The following is a 21694-nucleotide window of genomic DNA, read 5'->3' on the forward strand; positions in this document are numbered from 1 at the left end:
ACACTGGGCCGTGCTGCAGTCTAGTGCCATCCTTGACTCCTGTGTGACCTTGGGAAAGCCCCTTCTACTACAAGCTTCAGTTTCGCCATCTGTCAAAAGAGGAAAATAATCTATGCTTTCAGTGAGGATTAAAACAGATAATGTATATAACAGTGACCCTTAGTAAGCAACTTCCTAATACTAGTGAAGATGCTGTGATGATGATGAAGGTGATAATGAGGAGATGGTGATAATGGTGATGAAATGATGGTGATGATGAAGGTGATGGTGGTGAAAATGAGCTTCAGTTTATTTATAAAGAACTGAAGTTCAGACTTCAAACTAAGATCATGGCATCTGGTCCCATCACTTCATGGCAAATAGATGGGGAAACAATGGAAACAGTGAGAGACTACTTTGGGGGGGCTCCAAAATCACTGCTGATGGTGACTGCAGCCATGAAATTAAAAGACGCTTACTCCTTGGAAGGAAAGTTATGACCAACCTAGACAGCATATTAAAAAGCAGAGACATTACTTTGCCAACAAAGGTCCGTCTAGTCAAGGCTATGGTTTTTCCTGTAGTCAGGTATGGGTGTGAGATTTGGACTATAAAGAAAGCTGAGCACTGAAGAATTGATGCTTTTGAACTGTGGTGTTGGAGAAGACTCTTGAGAGTCCCATGGACTGCAAGGAGATCAAACCAGTCAATCCTGAAGGAAATCTGTCCTGAATATTCATTGGAAGAACTGATACAGAAGCTGAAGCTCCAACCCTTTGGCCACCTGATGTGAAGAACTGACTCATTGGGAAAGACCCTGGTGCTGGGAAAGATTGAAGGCAGGAGGAGAAGGGGACGATGGAGGATGAGATGGTTGGATGGCATCACTGACTCAATGGACATGAGTTTGAGTAAACTCCGGGAGTTAGGGATGGACAGGGAAGCCTGGCGTGCTGCAGTCCATGGGGTCGCAAAGAGTCGGGGGAGACTGAACTGAACTGAACTGAAAGTTCAGACTTAAGTGTCTCACTGAAAGTCACAAAATTAGGGAATAACACCTCAAACTCTAACTCATGCTTTGGCTGTTTCTTTTTGATGGCACCCAAGGATCTCCTGTGATTTTGAATATATAAATGGTTTTCATTTCTTGTTTGTTCTTTTCATTTGCAGACTGACTTCTAAGTACCAGGCATCAGCTAATCTCTTCCTTCTGCATCTGAGGACCCTGTTGGTCCATCTCTAACCTGTTACACAAATCCAGAAATGAGGTTTTTTTTCCTTTTTATTTTTTAAATTAAACAAGTAACAAATGAGCATTATGTGATATAACATTTGTGCCTTCAAGCCCTCACATCTGCCTAGTCACCAAACTTGCCACACAGCCCTCCCCTCCTGACAGCACTTAGATGGCTATTTAAAGCAGATGTCAACAAGTCCTAACTCGGAGTTCATTTATATTCATAAGCCTTTATCTACACGCTGATATTTCAAGGTTAATGACATCAGTACTTCTGAAACTGATAATATCCAAGAAGAATTCATATATGAAAAATTTATTACTTCATCCTCTTTTATTCTTTTACCTAAATATCAAAATTGTAGAGTCAATAAAACCGTGAGAATTGTGACAAAACCTATAATCTTTGTCTATATAATATTCTGAATAAGGACACAAAAATGGCATCTAGAAGCTTTCTTGCCAGCCTTTGCCATGTTTAATCAATCCCCCTGAGATGTTTTCTGTAAGTTTATTCACTGATGCTGTTGTGTTTCTCAGTTTTGCTTGCACTTGGTAGAAACTTTGATTTAAAATATTTGAGACAGATCCAGTTCTAGGAATTAATGACCCTTGTGGTTACAGATTGGGGAAAATTAGGAGTTCAGTGAATAAGTGACCCCTTCTTGGGTCTTCAGGGTGTGTTAATAATTCTATTATCATAGTAAATGAATAAGTCAGAGAAAGACTAATATCACTTACATCTTTAAAAACTTCTTTAAAAATGACAAAAATGAACTTATTTACAAAACAGAATAGATTCACAGACATAGAAGACAAATTTGTGGTTACGGAAGGAGAATGGGAAGAGTTTGGGGTTAACATAAACATACTACTATATATAAACTAGATAAACAACAAGGACCTACAGAATAACACACAGAGCTCTACTCAATATTCTGTAATAACCTATATGAGAAAAGAATCTGAGAAAGCGTGGATATACATATGTGTATAACTGAATCACTTTGCTGAACCACCTGAAACTAACACAACGTTGTAAATCAAAAATACTCCAATATAAATAAAAATTAAATTTAAGAAATAATAAAAAATGTAAACAATAATTACAGCAAATAAAATCAAAATTATATCTCTGATATTTACAAATTTCTATACTCCATGCTTTTTATTCAATAAAAACTGGCTATTTAATTTGTGAAAAGTGAAGACTTTGGCCAACAGTTGGTTCCAGCTATCATTAATTCCTATTTGCAATCATTGTGACAGCAAATATTAAGTTAGTATCTACTGTGTATACGGTGGGCTTCCTTGGTGGCTCAGCGGTAAAGAATCCACCTATAATGCAGGAGATACAGGTACAATTCTTGGTTTGGGAAGATCTCCTAGAGAAGAGAATGGCAACCCACTCCAGTATTCTTGCCTGGGAAATTGTACAGACAGAAGAGCCTGGCAGGCCACAGTCCTTGGAGTCGCAAAAGTCAGACAAGACTGAGCAACTAAACCACCACCACCACCATGGACAGGGTGCAGAACTTCCTCCAAATAATCATCTCAAAAGTTGTGTTGAGGTATCTGGGTTCAGCCTTATAAATATCTTCCAGTCCCATGGAGAAATTTTTGCATTATCTAAGAAATGGGAATGTTATTATATACAGATTCTACTGGTCTCATTCTTAAATTTAAAAAATATAGAATTGTATCCCTCTTTTGCACAACTCAGACAATGTATTCCTTGTGGGTTAGAAAACTCCAATTTTACAAGTATAAAATCAAGAACTAAGTCGGGTCTACCTGTTGACTTAAGAAACTGACTAGAATTTAACACATTACTTTGAAAATACAAAAAGAATTATTTATGCTTCATAAATTTGTTTTTCAAAGTAAAATAACTAAAGCCATGGTGGCAACATTTCTACAGGAGAAGGAGTTTGGAAGCTGGTCTGAAAAGCCGTACTAACTACCAAGGATTTGGCACCATCATGTGGCCATTTAGATTTATCCACTAAAAAATAAAGTAAGTACTGCCCTTAGCTACACGGCAACTCCATGCAAATCATAACTGATATCTGGAAATAGAGAAGAGACTCTTCAAAACAGTGTTTCAATCCACCCTGTTCTCTGTCTGACAGGGGGCAAAAGATTATCATAATTAAATTACTGTCTGATGCATAAAGCTAGCTTGCCGATTTCGAATCCAGTTTTGTCGAGTCCTGCTGAATTCACTGACCGGATGTCACCTGCCTCTTCTCCCCTCCATCCCTACTGCCACCCCGCCGAGGGCAGACCCTCCAGTGGGTCTCTCTCTGGATCTGTCTCCTGGGCTCCTAAAGCAATGCCCTTCTCGAGTGCCTCCTGCCGTTCTCCACTCTGCTGCCACGGGGATGTGTGTTAAAACCGAGCCTGCCACTCCTAAAGCCCACCTAAAACCCTTCCATAACGTCCCACTTCTCCCAGGAAACACGTCCAGTTCCAACTCCGCCTGCAGGCCACCAGCGCTGTCCAACACGGGAGCCTCCGGCCACGCGTGGTCCCTGAAAACTTGAGAGGAGGCTGGTGCCAATGAACTGCGCTGTGACTGCAAAAAGCACCCCAGACTTTGAAGACTTCAAACATAAAACAAGAACATCAGCTACCTTATTAATAATTTTAGAGTATAATGAGAATATTTTTGGACATTACAGGTTAAATATAGTATTTAAAATTTTTTTCTAATTTATGTAATTTTTAAAGGTTACTTTCCATGTACATTTACCACAAAATATTGGTGAAATTCCCCCTGTTGTACAATATATCCTTGAACCTGTCTTATAGCAAATACCCCGTAGCTCCCCTTCCCTCACCCTTGCATGGCCCCTGCTCCCCACTGTAATCACTGGCTTGTTCTCTATGTCTGTGCGTCTGCTTCTTTTAGAATACAGTATATCATTAAACTTATTTCCACCTGTCTGTTTTCACTCTTACAATTTGGACCCACAACCTGGGGATACAGGGAAGCAAGGAAGCAAAGTGCCTTTCCCTGCGGAGTTTCCCAGTCTCCTGGGAGAAACAGAAGACAGGCAGGTCAGGGCAGGAGGCAGCACAGGCAAGATGATGATCCGTGCTGAGGAGAAGGGGCTTCCCTGGGGACTCAGAGGTAAGGAATCCGCCTGCCGACGCAGGAGACTCAGGTTCGATCCCTGGGTCGGGAAGATCCCCTGGAAAAGCGAATGGCTACCCACCCCAGTATTCTTGCCTGGAGAATCCCATGGACAGAGGAGCCTGGCGGGCTACAATAGAGTCCTTGGGGTCTCAAAGAGTCGCTCAGGGCTGAGCACACAGCACAAGAAGGGAGTAGGAGCCAGGATGGGTGGGTGACTTGCAGGTAAGCGACCTGAGGCAAGGCCCCATCCAGTAGGTGATTTCCGAGTCTTAATGAACGTGAGGGAAGCCAGGCAGAAAAACCACTAGAGGCCGAGGAGACAGCAAGGGGGGGAGGTTGTAAGGCAGGGGCAGCCTTGGCTTACTTAAGACACAGTCAGAGGTCAGGGAGGCCGAAGCTTCCCTGAGCAAGAGGAGAAAGAGGAAGTGGGGGTCGGGGAAGTGACGGGACACATCCCTGAGGGGGACAGGAAAGGGGTCGGGGAAGTGACGGGACACATCCCTGAGGGGGACAGGAAAGGGGTCGGGAAGTGACGGGACACATCCCTGAGGGGGACAGGACAGGGGCCAGGAAGTGACGGGACACATCCCTGAGGGGGACAGGAAAGGGGTCGGGAAGTGACGGGACACATCCCTGAGGGCAGGACAGGGGTCGGGGAAGTGACGGGACACATCCCTGAGGGGGACAGGACAGGGGCCGGGAAGTGACGGGACACATCCCTGAGGCTCTTAGAGGAGAAAGGAAGGACTTCAGCTGAGGAGGACAGGAAGCTACCAGAGACCCCACACACCACACGCAGGTTGACTGAGAAAGCTGTTTCCATCTCCAACTCTCCCTGACTCCAACCCGAACGCCGAAGCGCTCCACTCCGCTTTTCGTCTAAAAGCTCTTTCTGACGTGACCGATTCCTGACATGCCACCCCAAGACCGGCTCCTCACCTAGGAATCCTTCTCCTAACCATATCTACATGCTCCTACATAGCACTTAAATAAAAGGCATTTGCAGTAAAAAGTCTTCTGTCATCAGCTCCAACATGTAAAAAGATTAGAAGGCATCACTCTTTCTTATGAAAAGAAAAAGGCGAATAAACTAAAAAATCAACAACTTCTCTCAGACCTGTCAGAGAACTGAGGGGTAAAGCACCCTGAGGTCTGGAGAGACGGGTGAATCCACAGAGTCACAGTCAAGGCCGGCGGAAGCCACTGGAGGCAGAAATTGGCAGCCACGGTTTCCACATGGCAGCTACAAATAGATTGAGAATTTGACTCCCAGGTGCTTGGCAGGTGTCGATGGGTCTTCTGAGTAAGAAATGAAAACCAAAAGTGAAACAACTACACGAGACTTAAAAATAGGTTTTGATGAGAAGAACCTCTGTACAACAAAAAGGAAGAAAAGTTTAAAAATAACTAGGACACTCGAGGGTTTATTTGTGGCATAGGTAACAAAAGATCAGCACCCATAATACATAAACAGCACCGAAGTATGAGCAAGTTCTTGAAGCTTCCCAGGTGGATCAGGGGTAAAGAATCCACCTACCGATGCAGGAGATGCAGGAGACGTGGGCTCGATCCCTGGGCTGGGAAGATCCCCTGGAGGAAGAAATGGCAACCACTCCAGTATTCCTGCCTAGAAGATTCCATGGACAGAGGAGCCTGGAGGGCTACAGTCCGTGGGGTGGCGAAGAGTCAAGACAAGACTGAGAGACTGAGTACGCATGTGCGCGCATGCGTACACGCGCGCGCGCGCACGCACACACACACACACACACGCACACACACACACACACACACACACACACACACACACACACACACACACACACACACACACACACACACACACACACACACACACACACACACACACACACGTTCTTGAAACATTGTTTCCAATACAGAAAACCTGGATTATATTCACTCTAGGCAGGGTATATCCATTCCATAAGGTTCTATGAAACTGATAAAAAATGGACTGTTACCTTCTGTCTTAGCAAAATCTCCATGTTTTGTATTTAAATAACATAAGCATGATAAATATTGAAAGTCTTATCTCAAAACAAAGTATGTAATTTATTCAAGACTTTATTTTATGGTTCCACAACAGAGTTTTCTTCAAAAAGGTCCTTTGTGCTTTTCTTTAGGTTAATTTTCTGGATATTTTCTGTTTCATGATGCCAATATGAATGGAATATATTCTCCCATAAGATTTTCTATACACATTTCTATACAGCTCATATAAAACTTGCTCATGTTTTTAGAGCAAGTTTTAGAGAAATCTGTTTTAGAGAAATCTGCTAAATTTCAGATATTAATTTATAATTGGACTCCTTAATGAATTTTCTTATTGTTTCTAGTAGCTTAAGAACTGTGCCTACCCATTCTGTTTCTTTTTTTTTTTTTTTTGGAAAAGTTTTTTTATTCAGTGTTTAAGTAAGATTAAAAACTACAAGATTTTGCTTGCAGCTGATGAGCAAGAAAAGTTAAACCCAAATTATCACCTGGCTGGCTAGTTAAAATGTTCTGACTCAGAGTCAGATTACTCAGTGACATAACAGTTACCTTGTGTTGGCTTAGGGATTTGGAGCAAAACAGCCCTAAACAAATGGATCATCTGAGAGCATAGGGCTAAAATGGGCGTATGAAATACTGAATAAGAAAGCTGATAAAGGGAGGCTGTCACAGACTTTTTTTTTAGGCTTCTAGCAGTTGGTTACCATATACAAGGACCTAGCAGCCAGTTGTCTGATCTCTTAACTTGTCTGAGTTAAACAACTTTAACCCACTAAGCCCCATTCTGTTTCTTACGTTTCCTCCCCTATACCCCAAGAGGAACTGTTAAATACAACTGCAGTTCAGGGGAATTTTACTGCTCAATACCTGGGAACCATAAAGTTGCTCATATTTGAAAACAGAACAGTTTCACAAAATCGATTAAGTATGTATATGGTCCCTAAGCTAAGGTTCCTAAAGTCTTTCTCAGTCCAGGCAGCAGTGATCACAGTCTTCAGGCAAGCAGCTCAATCTCCAAATGAAACCTCAAGCAGGAAGGAGCCTGAAACCCAAAACTGAGCTTGTGTGACTGACATTGGGCTGCAGCATCCTAGGTGAAAGAGGAAGCTCGTCTGAACCCTTGAGAGACTCCCCAGAATAATGTCCTGAGCACTGAAAACCCCTACGCTCTCACTTCCCCTTCACCCCTGAGAACTGCAGTCCAACTCCTTTTCTTCCCTCGTCCCCTCTCAAATTTATATTCCTCTTCTGCCATAAAACTTACTCTTTTTCAATGTGTGGGGGCCCCAAGTTAACTTCTGGACACAAATATAGGGCATTTTTTTACAGTCCCATTGAAATGTTCCACAATCGCCTAGAACATTCTGGAATTTGACTTGACTTCAAGGAACCAGAAGACAAAATACTGTGCATGATGACTCTTTGCTTTGAAACTCACGCAACTGTTTCTTGAGAATTCCTGCCTGTTGACCTTAAAAACATGCCAAGTGAGTAATTAAAATTCCATTGTTTAAAAAAAAACCACTCCATTGTTTCTGCTGATTTTATGTTTTTATGTTGGTTATTAATTTAACAAAGGTCTGCATGCCCACAGCTGCTTTAGGAGAGAAAAGTTCTCCACAAATCAGGAGAATCAAACAAATCAAAACAAAACTGAAAAGGAAGCCAAAAAAAACTTTTAAAATATTCTAGACCTCAGATAGGGCTTTGAACAGCAGGGCTTTAACCCAAAACTGTGCCTGGTACAAATAGTTCTTCACGTTCCATTTACCTGACTAGCAAACTGGGAGGTCTGCAGTCCAGCAAGCTCTCACGAGCACCCACTGGGGAATCTGGTTCCTCCAGCCCCGGCTCCACAGACCTGGCCGCTGTGCTTGGAAGCTCCTCGCCCCATCTTGGCATGCATCTGTGTGCATTGGCATAAAATTCCATCTGTGCTATAGGGTGATTTTAATTACAAGACTGGATCCGGCAGATAGATGAGAGAATGCAACGAAAGTTCTCCACATGATGAAACTGCAAATTCTGGCATTTTACTTTTTGATTAGCTGATGAGGTCAAACTATATTGTTTTTGAGCAAAAGCCTTTCTGCTGAAATCACGTCTTTTGGGAAAAGGAGCTGTGAAGAGCTGAGCCGTGACACTGAGCGGAAGGCTCTCCCTAAAGTAAACTGCTAGAGGCTCTGCAGGAAGGGATTAAATGAAGAGCTCTGATATCTACTCGGCCACATGTGATACAAAGAGAACAAATATGCAGCTGAGGAGAATCACAGGTAGCCAGACTCAGAGAATTTAATTAGCTTGGCCACAACTGAACCACCTATTTCCACCTTCTTACAAGTTTACTGTGTTCATCTCCAGGCTTAGGCTGAATGCTTAGTTTTCCATCTCAGTTAAAGTCTAGATGTGTAAGCCGCAGGAGACCACACTCTTCTCATTATGCATGTGTAAGTTCTACTGGTGCCCATTTCTTTCTGTCCGCAGAGCTCTCTCTTTGATTCTCAGGCTACTGCACATTGGTTTTATGCATCAAGTATCACTGATAAAAAGCCCAATACCATTCTGATTTTCTTTCCTCTTGTAGTTAATTTGGTTTTTATTCCTCAGGATTTTCTTTTTATCTTGATTGCTTTGAAGTTTCATGCCAAGTTATTCATTTTTGTGAATGGTGTAAGGTCTGTGTCTAGGTTCACTTTTTTTTATTTTAAAAGAAAAAAAAATGTAGTTGAATAAATGTGACATGTAACATTGTATAAATTTAAGGTGTGCCTTTGATACATTTTGATATTATAATATACCTGTCATTGTAGTGATGCTTATCAGCAGTATTTAATTATAGTACAATATTATTGACTGTGTTCATTGTACTGTGTATTAGATCTCTAGGGCTGATTTACTACTGGTTACAAGTTTGTGCCCCTAAACTCCATCAGTCTTATCCCCTCAGCCCTCAGCCCCTGAAAACCACTATTTTACATTCTGTTTTTCACAAATTTGACTTTTCTAGATTCCACATACATTTTCACAAGTTTGACTTTTCTAGATTCCACATACAAGTGATAGAGTACAATAGGTTCATTTTTTGCTTCTGGCCTTCCAGTTATTCCAGCGCCATTTGTTGAAAAGGTTATTCTTTCACTATTGAATTGCCTTGGCTCATTTGTCAAAGAGTTGTTAGGGTTTATTTCTTACCTCCTTAATCTGTGTCATTGGTCTGTATCAATCTACACATCTGTCACCAATACCCTGCTATCAGTTTGCCCTGCAAGAAAGGTTTACCAATGTGCCCTCCCAATAACAATGTTTTACACTTTCTCCATATACCCATCAATAATGAATGTTGTCTGTCTTTTAAACTGCCATATGACCCAGCAATCCCACTCCTGGGCATACACACCAAGGAAACCAGAACTGAAAGAGACACGTGTACACCAATGTTCATCGCAGCACTGTTTATAATAGCCAGGACATGGAAGCAACCTAGATGCCCATCAGCAGATGAATGGAAAAGAAAGCTATGGTACATATACACAATGGAATATTACTCAGCCATTAAAAAGAATACATTTGAACCAGTTCTAATGAGATGGATGAAACTGGAGCCCATTATACAGAGTGAAGTAAGCCAGAAAGATACACACCAATACAGTATACTAATGCATATATATGGAATTTAGAAAGATGGTAACGATAACCCTATATGCAAGACAGAAAAAGAGACACAGATGTATAGAACAGACTTTTGGACTCTATGGGAGAAGGCAAGGGTGGGATGATCTGAGAGAATAGCATTGAAACATATATAATATCAAGTGTGAAACAGATCGCCAGTCCAGGTTGGATGCATGAGACAAGTGCTCAGGGCTGGTACACTGGGATGACCCAGAGGGATGGGATGGGGAGGGAGGTGGGAGGGGGGTTCAGGATGGGGAACACATGTAAATCCATGGCTGATTCATGTCAATGTATGGCAAAAACCACTACAATATTGTAAAGTAATTAGCCTCCAACTAATAAAAATAAATGGAAAAAATAAATGAAAAAAAAAATAAAATATTTTTCCAATTCACTGAACTTCCGCCCCAAATCTACTTTTTGAAAATGCCTAATAAATTGTTTTTGTTTAATGATTTGTTGATACTGTTTGCATATTATAGATATTGAACTTATGTTATCAATATTGCAAATAGTTCCCTTCAGTTTCCTAATTTTCTTTTAACTTTGTTTCCCTTTTATCACACAGAAGTTCTGCATTTCTGTGTAGTCAAACCAGTTTTTTAAGTTCATGGCTTGGGTAAATGTTTTACTTCTGGGTTTCATTTCTTACTTAGAAAAGCCTTTGACACCTGTCAGGTCCCTAGGAGTCAAATTCTCAATCTAATAGTAGCAATCATGTAGTACCTGTATTTACATATTTTCATTAGAAATTTTTGCTTTCTTATATCATCATTCTAATTTTCTTACAGTTATCTAATATTCAATGGAGCTAATACATCTAATATTATCTCAAAACAGTGTTTGTGTTTTACATGAGATACAAATAAAGTGGATAAAAATAAACGTATATTTCACTCTTAGATATACACACAGAATAATTGAAACTGTGTGTTCAAAGATAAACTTGTGCAGGGCTGTTCATACAGCACTAGTTACAAGATCCAAAAGGAGGAAGCAAGCCAAATGTCCATCAAATGATGAACAGATACTAGATACTATCATATTAAGTGAAGTAACTCAGACAGGGAAACTCAAATATATGATATCACTCGTAGGTAAAATCTAAAATATGACACAAATGAACTTACTTACAAAACAGAAACAGGCTCACAGACTGAGAAAACAAACGTATGGCTCCCAAAGGGGGAAGTGGGGGCCAGAAGGGAAACATTAGGAGACTGGTATTAACACATACATGCTGCTGCTAAGTCACGTCAGGCGTGTCCAACCCTGTGCGGCCCCATAGACGGCAGCCCACCAGGCTTCCCCAGTAGATAATCAACAAGGACCTACTACAGCAGAGAGAACTCGACTCAGTATTCCATAATAACCTACATGGGGAAAGAATCTAAAGAAGAATGGATACACGTATAACTGAATCTTTTTGCTGTACCCTTGAAACTGACACAACATTGCAAATCAACAATTAGCGTGCGGGCACGCCAAGTTGCTTCAGTCATGTCCAACTCTTTGTTAACCCACGGACTGTGGCCCGCCAGGCTCTTCTCTCCATGGGATTCTCCAGGCAAGCATACTGGAGTAGATTGCCATGTCCTCCTCCAGGGGATCTTCCCAACCCAGAGATCTAACACTTGGCTCTTCTGTCCCTTCTGTCTCCTATACTTCAATATAAAATTAAATTTTAAAAAATGATGACAAAAAAAATTGATGACAAAATGTGGTATACCATACAGGGGAATAGCACTCGGAGTGAAATACTGATACATAATGAGCCTGGGAAACCTTATGCTAAGGAAAAATAAGTCAGACACAAAAGTTCTCATATTATATGACTCCATTTATATGAAGTATCAAGAATAAGTTAATCCAAAGAGACAGGAAACATATTAGTGGTTGCCAGGGACTGGGGAGAGGCAGCAGGGTTAATAGAAATTGACTGTGTAATGAGTGTGGGGTTTCCTTACGGGAAAATGAAAATGTTTTGAAACTAGGGAGAGGCAATGGTTATACAGCATTTGTGAATATAATAAATTCCATTGAGTTGGACGCTTTAAGTGGTTACATTTATATCACATATGGAGAAGGAAATGGCAACTCCAGTGTTCTGGCCTGGAAAATCCCATGGACGGAGGAGCCTGGTGGGCTGCTACAGTCCATGGGGTCGCAAAGAGTAGGACACAGCTTAGTGACTAAACAAGGCAACAATATCATGTATATTTTATCTCAGTGTTTTTTTAAGGTACAAATATATCAATAAATGTTTCTTTCTAATGTGACGATCTTAGTCTCTACCCACTGCAAATGACTGTTATAATTCTGAGATGAAGGAACTTTTTAGTTACCCCAATATTAGCATAGAACTACATCATGACCAAATATTGGGGTGACTAAAAAGCTCCCTCAGTTTTTAAGTAAAAATAAAAGACACATTTTCCTTTTCAACAAGAACTTTATTGAACAACATATTCACCATCTTCTTCTACTACATTCTACCATTTTTCAGGCAACTACATAATTCCACCTTCCCAAAACTTTCTATCTTTTTGAGCAAAAAATTGTTCCAGATGCCTTTTACAGTCTTCCAGGGAATTGGAATTTTTTTCATTAAGAGAATTTTGTAGAGACCAAAATAAATTGACATCTGAAGTTGTAGTGTCTGGTGGATACAAGCAGATGAATCACAGCTTCCCAGCCAAGCTGTAACATTTTTGCCTGGTCATCAAAGAAACATGTGGGCTTGCATTATCCTGATGGAAGATTATGCATTTTCCATTGACTAATTCTGGAGACTTTTCATCAGGTGCTTCTTTCAGTTGGTCTAATTGGGAGCAGATCTTGTTGGAATTAATCGTTTGGTTTTCTGGAAGAAGCTCATAATAGAGGACTCCCTTCCAATCCCACAGCATCACCTTCTTCAGATGAAGACTGGCCTTTGGTGTGGTTCATTGCACTTGTCCCAGATCAATGGGTTGTGCCACTGGCTGCAATTTCCCTGCCTGGTTTTCCTGTCCTTTGCTATGTAACATTTTGGCTCTCTCCCATGGTGGGCAGAGTGTGATGTCACCTCTGGTTTCCAATGGCTGGCTTTGGCCAGGGGATGTTAAAAATGGGATGCAGAGAGGGTCTAGGAAAATGATTGTGCAATTGAGTGTAGGCCTTTCCTAGCTAGCCTGCTGGTTCCAGAAGGGCAGTGAAAACAGAACTTCCCCAGTTAAACTGGTTCAATAAAATTCTGAATAAATCAGCCAGCCATCTGAACCCCAGCATGGCACAAGCCACCATATCCACTCTTAAGAATTTATCCAAGGAAATGTTTTAACAAGATAAAAATAAAATGATGCACAAGAATGTTCAGCAACATATTGATTACAATATGGGAAAACTAGAAACCTAAATATCCATGAATGGGGGTCTTTTTAAACACATCGTGATATAAGAGAATGAAAACTTATGCAGCTATAAAAATTGAAATAGACATTTTGCTTCTTTAAATGGGAAGATACCCACTACATATTATAGAATAGAAAGGGTAAAACAACTTAGGGAACAGAATGACTGACATGAACTCATTCATGTAAAATGTGTACATATTTCCACATATGTTACGTACATGAGAAATATCTGAAACAGTGTTATTTGAGGTTTTCTCCCAATTGTCAGGGTTTAGGTTTTTGTTTTCCTCTGCATCATTTGACTTTAAAAGTATACATGCATCATTTTTACAGAAGCAGTGAAGTGTTCAAAAGCAAGTAAATTACTCATCTTTAAAACTAAATATATGGATAAAGATGATGTGGTACATAGATACAATGGAATACTAACCAACCATAAAAAAAGAATGAAATGATGTCATTTGCAACAACATGGATAGACTTGGGGGGGTATTATGTTAAGTGAAATAAGTCAGACAGAGAAAGAAAAAAACCGTATGTCATCACTTATATGTGGCTCTAAAACCTGCAACAAACCAGTGAATATAACAAAGGAGCAGACTCACAGATACAGGGAACAAAGTAGTGTCTACCAGTGGGGAGAGGGGATGGGGAGGGGCAAGATAGGGGTAGGTATTAACAGGCACAAACTACTGTGTATAAAATAAGCTACAAGGATAGACTGTACAACACAGGAATGCAGCCAATAATTTATAGTAACTAAGTGTAGCATAACCTTTAAAAATTGCGAATCATCATGTTGTATACCTAAAACCTATATAATGTTGTACACAAGCTACACTTTAATTTTAAAAAAGAGATTAAATATAGGAGAAAATAGACCTTTGCTCTTAACTTAATTCCTGATTCATTGTCAAGGTTCATACTGGAAGTCCCAGTTTTTCTGCACACACACAAAAAAGAGCAGCTACTCATTTTAAAACAAGTTTAATTTTTTTATTAAAATTGGGTGGGAAGTACAAAGGTGTTTGTTATGTTATGCTTTGTATTTTTTTGTATGTCTTATTTCATAAATATTTTTGAAAAAATGTAAAACCTGTTTTATTGCCCAATGTATTTGATCACAAAAGCAATTTTTTTACTTCTGGGCCTCTTAATATTCATATTGAAGACTATTTTTAATAATTTACTCAAAGCCTCTAACAAATAAGCATCATTTAATAAAGCTATTATTTACTGAACTCCTACTATAATCAGTGCACTATATCAAGGCCATGGGAAGTTTTTCTTAAGTACATGACAAAAAGTCAACTTATAAGAGGCAAAAACTTCATATTTTGAAGAATATTCTCCTAGTAGGATATGATACAAAGAACTTCTGCCTATAAAATTATCTCAATGTCAAAGCTAGATTTCATGGAGAAGATGAATCTCATGCATGAGATTCTCAGAATAGACAGCATAGGTGTTCTAGGCCCATGCTTCCATCAGCTTAAAACTTGGCTCCAAAAACTGGACAGTCAATAGCAAACTTTAATTACACCCCAATTAAAAGCATCCTGGCCACAGGGTACTGAAAGGAATATGTTTTAAAGAAAAAGAACAAAAACAGTGATATTAAATAGGAAGCTTAGATCAGCAACCCAAAATTGGCCAATATCCCAAGCTGACTGTTCTCCAAGACTACTTGAAGTTGCTGAAGATGGTTTGTTGTCAAAAAGACTCTAATGTATATACCTCGGTCTTGGCTTCGTATGTACACACAAATTCAGCTGTGACATTTTCAACTCATTTCCTCTACTTTCTACCAAAAATGAGGACTCAGCTCATTTGTAAGAGTTTTGCATCATTGCCAAGGGACACACTGCAGCCAGATTTCTCAGCAGAGGACTGAATTGGTGATATACTCACTTTAGTTCTTCAAAACAAAATACCTGCTAGAGGTAATATTTGTTTCTTCAAATCCCTGCAGTTGATTCTCCAGTATAGTGGCACTTAATGTTGATTTGCATTAAACTCATTTTCCCTTGGGTCCTGCCTTCCCTCACTGTCTGTATATCCCTAAAAGTCAAGAACAGCACCTACTCATCACTGAAACCCCAGGACACCTACGATCTGTCTGGTAAACAGTGGTCCCTCAGTCAGTCAGTCAGTTAAGTCGCTCAGTCTCCCCTGACTCTTTACGACCCCATGGACTGCAGCACACCAGGCTTCCCTGCCCAACACCAACTCCCAGAGCTTCCTCAGACTCATGTTCATCCAGTCGGTGATGCCATCCAACCACCTCAACCTCTGTCGTCTCCTTCTCCTCCCACCTCAATCTTTCCCAGCATCAGGGTCTTTTCCAATGAGTCAGTTCTTCGCATCAGGTGGCCAAAATATTGGAGCTTCAGCTTCAGCATCAGTCCTTCCAATGAACATTCAGGACTGATTTCCTTCAGGATTGACTGATTCAATCTCCTTGCATTTCAAGGGACTCTCAAGAGTCTTCTCCAACACCACAGTTCAAAAGCATCAATTCTCCGGCGCTAAGCTTTCTTTATAGTCCAACTCTCACATTCATACATGACCACTGGAAAAACCATAGCTTTGACTAGACAGACCTTTGTTGGCAAAGTAATGTCTCTGCTTTTTAATATTCTGTCTAGGTTGCTCATAGCTTTTTCTTCCAATGAACAAGTGTCTTTTAATTTCATGGCTGCAGTCACCATCTGCAGTGATTTTGGAGCCCCAAAAAATAAAGTCTGTCACTATTTCCACCGTTTCTCCATCTATATGCCATGAAGTGATGGAACCGGATGCCATGGTCTTAGTTTTCTGAATGTTGAGCTTTAAGCCAAATGTTTTACTCTCCTCTTTCACGTTCATCAAGAGGCTCTTTAGTTCTTCTTCACTTTTTGCCATAAGGGTGGTGTCATCTGCATATCTGAGGCTATTGATATTTCTCCCAGCAATCAGTCCTTCAATAAGCAGTTCTTTTTAAAGACTTTTTGGATGATATTTATTGGTTCATTTTTGGCTGTGCTGGGTCTTCGCTGCTGTGTGTGGGCTCTCTCTAGTTGCAGTGAGCTGGGGCTGCTCTCCAGTCTCACTGCGGGCTTCTCTTTGTGGTGGCTTCTTGCTGCAGAGTGCGGGCTATAGGGCGCACCGCTTCAGTAGCTGCAGCTTGCGGGCTTGATAGTTGAGATTCTCAGGCTCTAGAGCACGGGCTCAATAGTTACCGTGGCGCCCAGGCCTGATTCCTCCATGGCATATGGGTGATCTTCTTGGCCCAGGGATCGAATCCATGTCTCCTGCATTGGCAGGTGGATTCTTTACCACTGAGCCACCAGGGAAGGCCAAAGATGTTGTTGTTGGTGGTGGTGGTGTGGACCATTTTTTAAAGTCTGTATTGAATTTGTTTCAATATTGTTTGTTTTATGTTTTTGGTTTTTTGGCCATGAGGTGGGGGGGGGGTCTTACTCCCCAACCAGGGATCAAACCTGCACCCCCTAACTGGAAAACAAAATGTCTGAACCACTGGACAGCCAGGGAAGTCCCAAACAATGGTTTCTTAATCAATTAATACATTCTAAGCCTGTTTCTAATTCTGACCAATAAAACTCAATCTGTTTTGCATATAGGGTTATCATTACCATCTTTCTAAATTCCATATATATGCGTTAGTATACTGCGTGGGAGAAGGCGAGGGTGGGATGTTTTGAAAGAACAGCATCGAAACATGTATATTATCTATGGTGAAACAGATCACCAGCCCAGGTTGGATGCACGAGACAAGTGCTCAGGGCTGGTGCACTGGGAAGACCCAGAGGGATGGGGTGGGGAGGGAGGTGGGAGGGGGGATCGGGATGGGGAACACATGTAAATCCATGGCTGATTCATGTCAATGTATGGCAAAAACCACTACAATATTGTAAAGTAATTAGCCTCCAACTAATAAAAATAAATGGAAAAAAATAAAATTAAATAAAATTTTTAAAAAAGGAAAAAAAAACCCCAATCTGATGAGATACACTAAAAAGGACACTGGATCTTAAGTACAGAGATGTAATAGATACTATTGGTTTTCATCTCTACATTCACTTTATAATACTGTCATCCCTTGTGGCAAAATCTGCTTCCCATGACTGAGACTAAAAATGCCAGATATTCATTTTAGCTGCCCTTTTTGCAGTTAGTGACAATAAATGCAACCAAACTCAAGCCATACTGATACACTGGGAAATCTGAGAACTATTTCTTGGAAAGATGTGAGAGGGAAAGTCGCTCAGTTCATGTCCAACTCTTTGCGACCCCATGGACTGTATAGTCCAGGCCAGATTCTCCAGGCCAGAATACTAGAGTGGGCAGCCTTTCCCTTCTTCAGGGGATCTTCCCAACCCAGGGATGGAACCCAGGTCTCCTGCATTGCAGGCGGATTCTCTACCATCTGAGTTATCAGGGAAGGTGCATCTCCTAATTAAAACAGGGGGAGAAGGAAAGAACGAGAAAGATAGAAAGAAGACATAAGAGATGGAAAAGGAGAAAGGGAGGGAGAAGTAGATGAAGTCATGCAAGAAGGAGGGATGGGGAGGGGGAGAGAGGGAAGCACAGTGGCAGAAATGGGCAGGAAAGGAAGGAGAAAGGAGGAGGGAGGAGGAAAGAGAGAGAGAAAGGATTCCTGACTCTCTCTTCTGCTTTGGATTGATTCTATAATGTGAAGAAGTGATGGCTGGAGCTGTTGCAATCATCTTGTGGCCTTAAGGGGTAGGTCAAGAGAATCAAAGAGACACAAGCCTGGCTCCTTGAACTAACCTGTAACCACTTGCTTCCAGTCTTCTGTTTATGTGAGATTGCTAATGTCTTTTGTGATTAAGCCACTATGATCCAGGTACCTGGTCACATGTACCCAAAAGCATCCTATCTGATACAGAAAACACAGGTTTAAGACCCAGCTCTGTCACTTACTATCTGTATGACCTTAGAAAAATATCTTAATATCTCTTATGCTCTATTTCTCTATCACGGCCTTCCTCACAGGAATTGTATCATGAATGGTTATGAAAACTATTTTAATTACAGGTTGAAGCTAATGATATTCTCACACTTTGTCAATGATTGTTGACAGACCATGTCCTCAAATCTCAAAATCAACAGGTAAAGAAAAACATACGATAGAAACAAGATCACAGTCTGCTGATGAGCAGAAGCAATTAAATTTCTCACATCTCCAGATTATCTTCTTTTCAAAGAGAATTCCCAGAGACTCATTTGACCCAACCCAAGAATTAGCTGGTTTTTTTTTTTTTAAATGCAACACTCTACCATGATTTTAAATGCCGATTTTAGTCTTCTTAAAATATCTTGAAAGTAGACAGAGAAACATTTTTCTGGAATGTAATTATTACAAACATGGACTAATTACAGGAGCAACCTAAGGGCTGTTTTTCTGTACAGTTTGTATATACTCACTCACTGTGGGTAATGGCTCAGTCACTTAGAGCAGCATAGAATTGCTCAGCACTTACAGTTAAGTCTTTTCTATACTTTTACTAAGTGAAAACATACAAATGCTATAAGACTTGGAGGCAAGCAAACGGTTCAGGGAAAGTGTAAGTGTTTTCCATCAAGGTCACTTAGGCTCTGATTCAGGATGGTTTGTGCTCTAGATGCACACGTTCCTATGGGTAAACTCCAGCCTGCTGACGCTCAATCAAGCAGAAGTACAACCTGCCCTTGAAATAAGAGGCTTGGGTTTGAAGACTTCCTGTTGATCACAGTAGACGGTAGACTACTCTTCTGTCTGCTCCACACGTACACACTTCCCTCTCTCCCTCCTTCTAGGAACAAACTCTCCCCACCAGTCACAGGCTTCAACGTGTGGCCCAATCAAAGTGGCGGTCATCATCACACTGGGACAACATCGTCCTGTGTGAGCCCAGGGATTGGTTCAGGGATGCGCATGTCGAGCCAATCAGAATCCTTCCCTGGGTTCCCTGTATGGACGTTAGGAAAACCCCATCTCCAATAAAAGAGGCTCTGCTGGGACCCAGAAAGGACTAGTTTCATCTTCTGAGTCAGGCTTTTAGCTTCTGCACACTGGCAGGCTGCCAATCCACAGGGCTTCTGGCAAAAATTCTCTGATTAATTCAAAGACGTGACTCAACTGCTCCTAGAAATAGTAGCAATTTTAAAATGGGTGGCAAAGTCAGCCATCATCTGAGCTCAGAAAAGACCTGACTGAGCTGTACCACTGGACACAGTGATCAACATGACAAGCAGAAGCAGAGAGTAACTTAACAGCAAAGATTAACTGACCCAGAGAAGAATCCAGAGCAGCACCACGCAATAGAATCTTCATGTGACCCACCCATATAATTTTAAATCCTCTAGCAGCTATGTTTCAGAAAGTAAAATGAAAGGTGAAAATAACTTAAACAATTGGTTTAATCTAACATAGCCAAATCTTATTATTATTTCAACAGGCAATGGATATTTTAAAATTATTAGTAAGACATTTTGCTTTCTTTTAGTTGTAAGTCTTGAAATCCTGTGTGTATTTTTTTTTAATTTACTTATTTATTTTTTGGCTGTGCTGGGTCTACATTGCTGCGTGTGGGCTTTCTGTGAATCGCGGCGAGTGGGGGCTACGCTCTAGTTGCGGTGCACGGGCTTCTCACTGCAGCGGCTTCTCTTGTTGCTGAGCACAGACTCTGGTGCATGGGCTTCTGTGGTTGTGGCTCACAGGCTTCGTTGCCCAGTGGCATGTGGGATCTTCCCAGACCAGAGATCAAACCTGCAACGTTCCCTGCATCAACGGGTGGATTCTTAACCACTGGGCCACTCAGGAAATCCTGTGTGTATTTTATACTTATAGCTGACCTCAGTTCAGACTAGCAGTATTCTATGTGCTCAATAACCTCATGTGGCTGGTGGTTACCATATCAGATGGTGAAGCTCGAAAGAATAAGATAACCTGGTTTTTAACTTTTGCTGACAGTTCCCTAATATCTGTTTGAGCTGGTAATCAGTGACTCCCCTAGATTCAAAGCTTCATTTACCAGAAAAATACATAGAAACTCCATGTTGGGTATTGTAAATGGCAAAGTCAAGATTTCATGTGGGTGTGGGTAGACCCAAGTGTGTGTGTCAAGAATCTGAAACACCTTGTGTGGACTATGACACCTGCTCAGCAAAAACACAACCACGGACCATCCCTCCCGCACTTACACCCGGGCTGTTGAGCAGCTCTCTTGGAGAAAAATCACGTAACTTGGAGCACTGGTACCATTACAAATTCAAGGCTTTAAACCTCAACTGGAAACCTCAACAGTTCTACCCAGAAATTCTGTCCCTGATCCATCCCCTTCCCCACTGTCCTCAACAGCTCTTTCACACTTTCACGATTTTCCTTAAGCCTGTTACCTCGGCATACCACCTTCCTCTGTCAGTTTCCCATGCATAACTCTAACCTTCCTTCATAGAGAAACGGAAGCTTCATGTAAGAATCCCATTTCCCTAAACCTGTTTATCCTTCAGATTGCAGACTTCAGCTTTTATCCATCCTTTTCTGCCTCTTGTCCGACTCCTATCACCTCCCACCTTCTTCAGAGCTTGCTCCAATCTGTTCTACTTCCTGCCTTTCTTTGGCCTTTCTTCTCCACTTCCTCTTTCTTTTTTTAATTTTTTTTTTATATTGAAGTATGGTTGATTAGGGGCTTCCCAGATGGCTCAGAAGTAAAGAATATGCCTGTCAATGCAATAGACGTGGGTTTGATCGATCCCTGGGTCTGGAAGAACCCCTGAGAAGGAAATGGCAACCCAGTCCAGTATTCTTGCTTGGAGAATCCCATGGTCAGAGGAGCCTGGTGGGCTAACTCAGCAACTAAACAACCACCACAAATAGTTGACTAACAATACTCTCTTAGTTTTGGGTGTACAGCAAAGTGATTCAGTAATACATGTACACGTAGCCTTTTTCAAATTCTTTTCCCATTTAGGTTGTTAGGCATAATATATCTGCTTCTTTCCCTTCAGTATATAAACATGTTCAAATTTCTATTGTATTGAAAATTATATACATCCAACGATTGCTATTGCTTCCTTTCTCTTCATCCTCTCTAAGAAATCTGTCCCCCTTTCTCCATGAAGATGGCCCTAGGATCAGCAGAGATGCCTCTTCCTGGAGAATCCAAAAGAGACTGCTCTTCATTACTGGCTCTCAGCAGGCTTTGAGTCGAACACACTCTCTGTCTTGAAAATATCCCCACCATTCAC

The sequence above is a fragment of the Cervus canadensis genome, chromosome 31 (assembly GCF_019320065.1).
Source record: "Cervus canadensis isolate Bull #8, Minnesota chromosome 31, ASM1932006v1, whole genome shotgun sequence".
NCBI classification, from domain to species: Eukaryota; Metazoa; Chordata; class Mammalia; order Artiodactyla; family Cervidae; genus Cervus; species Cervus canadensis.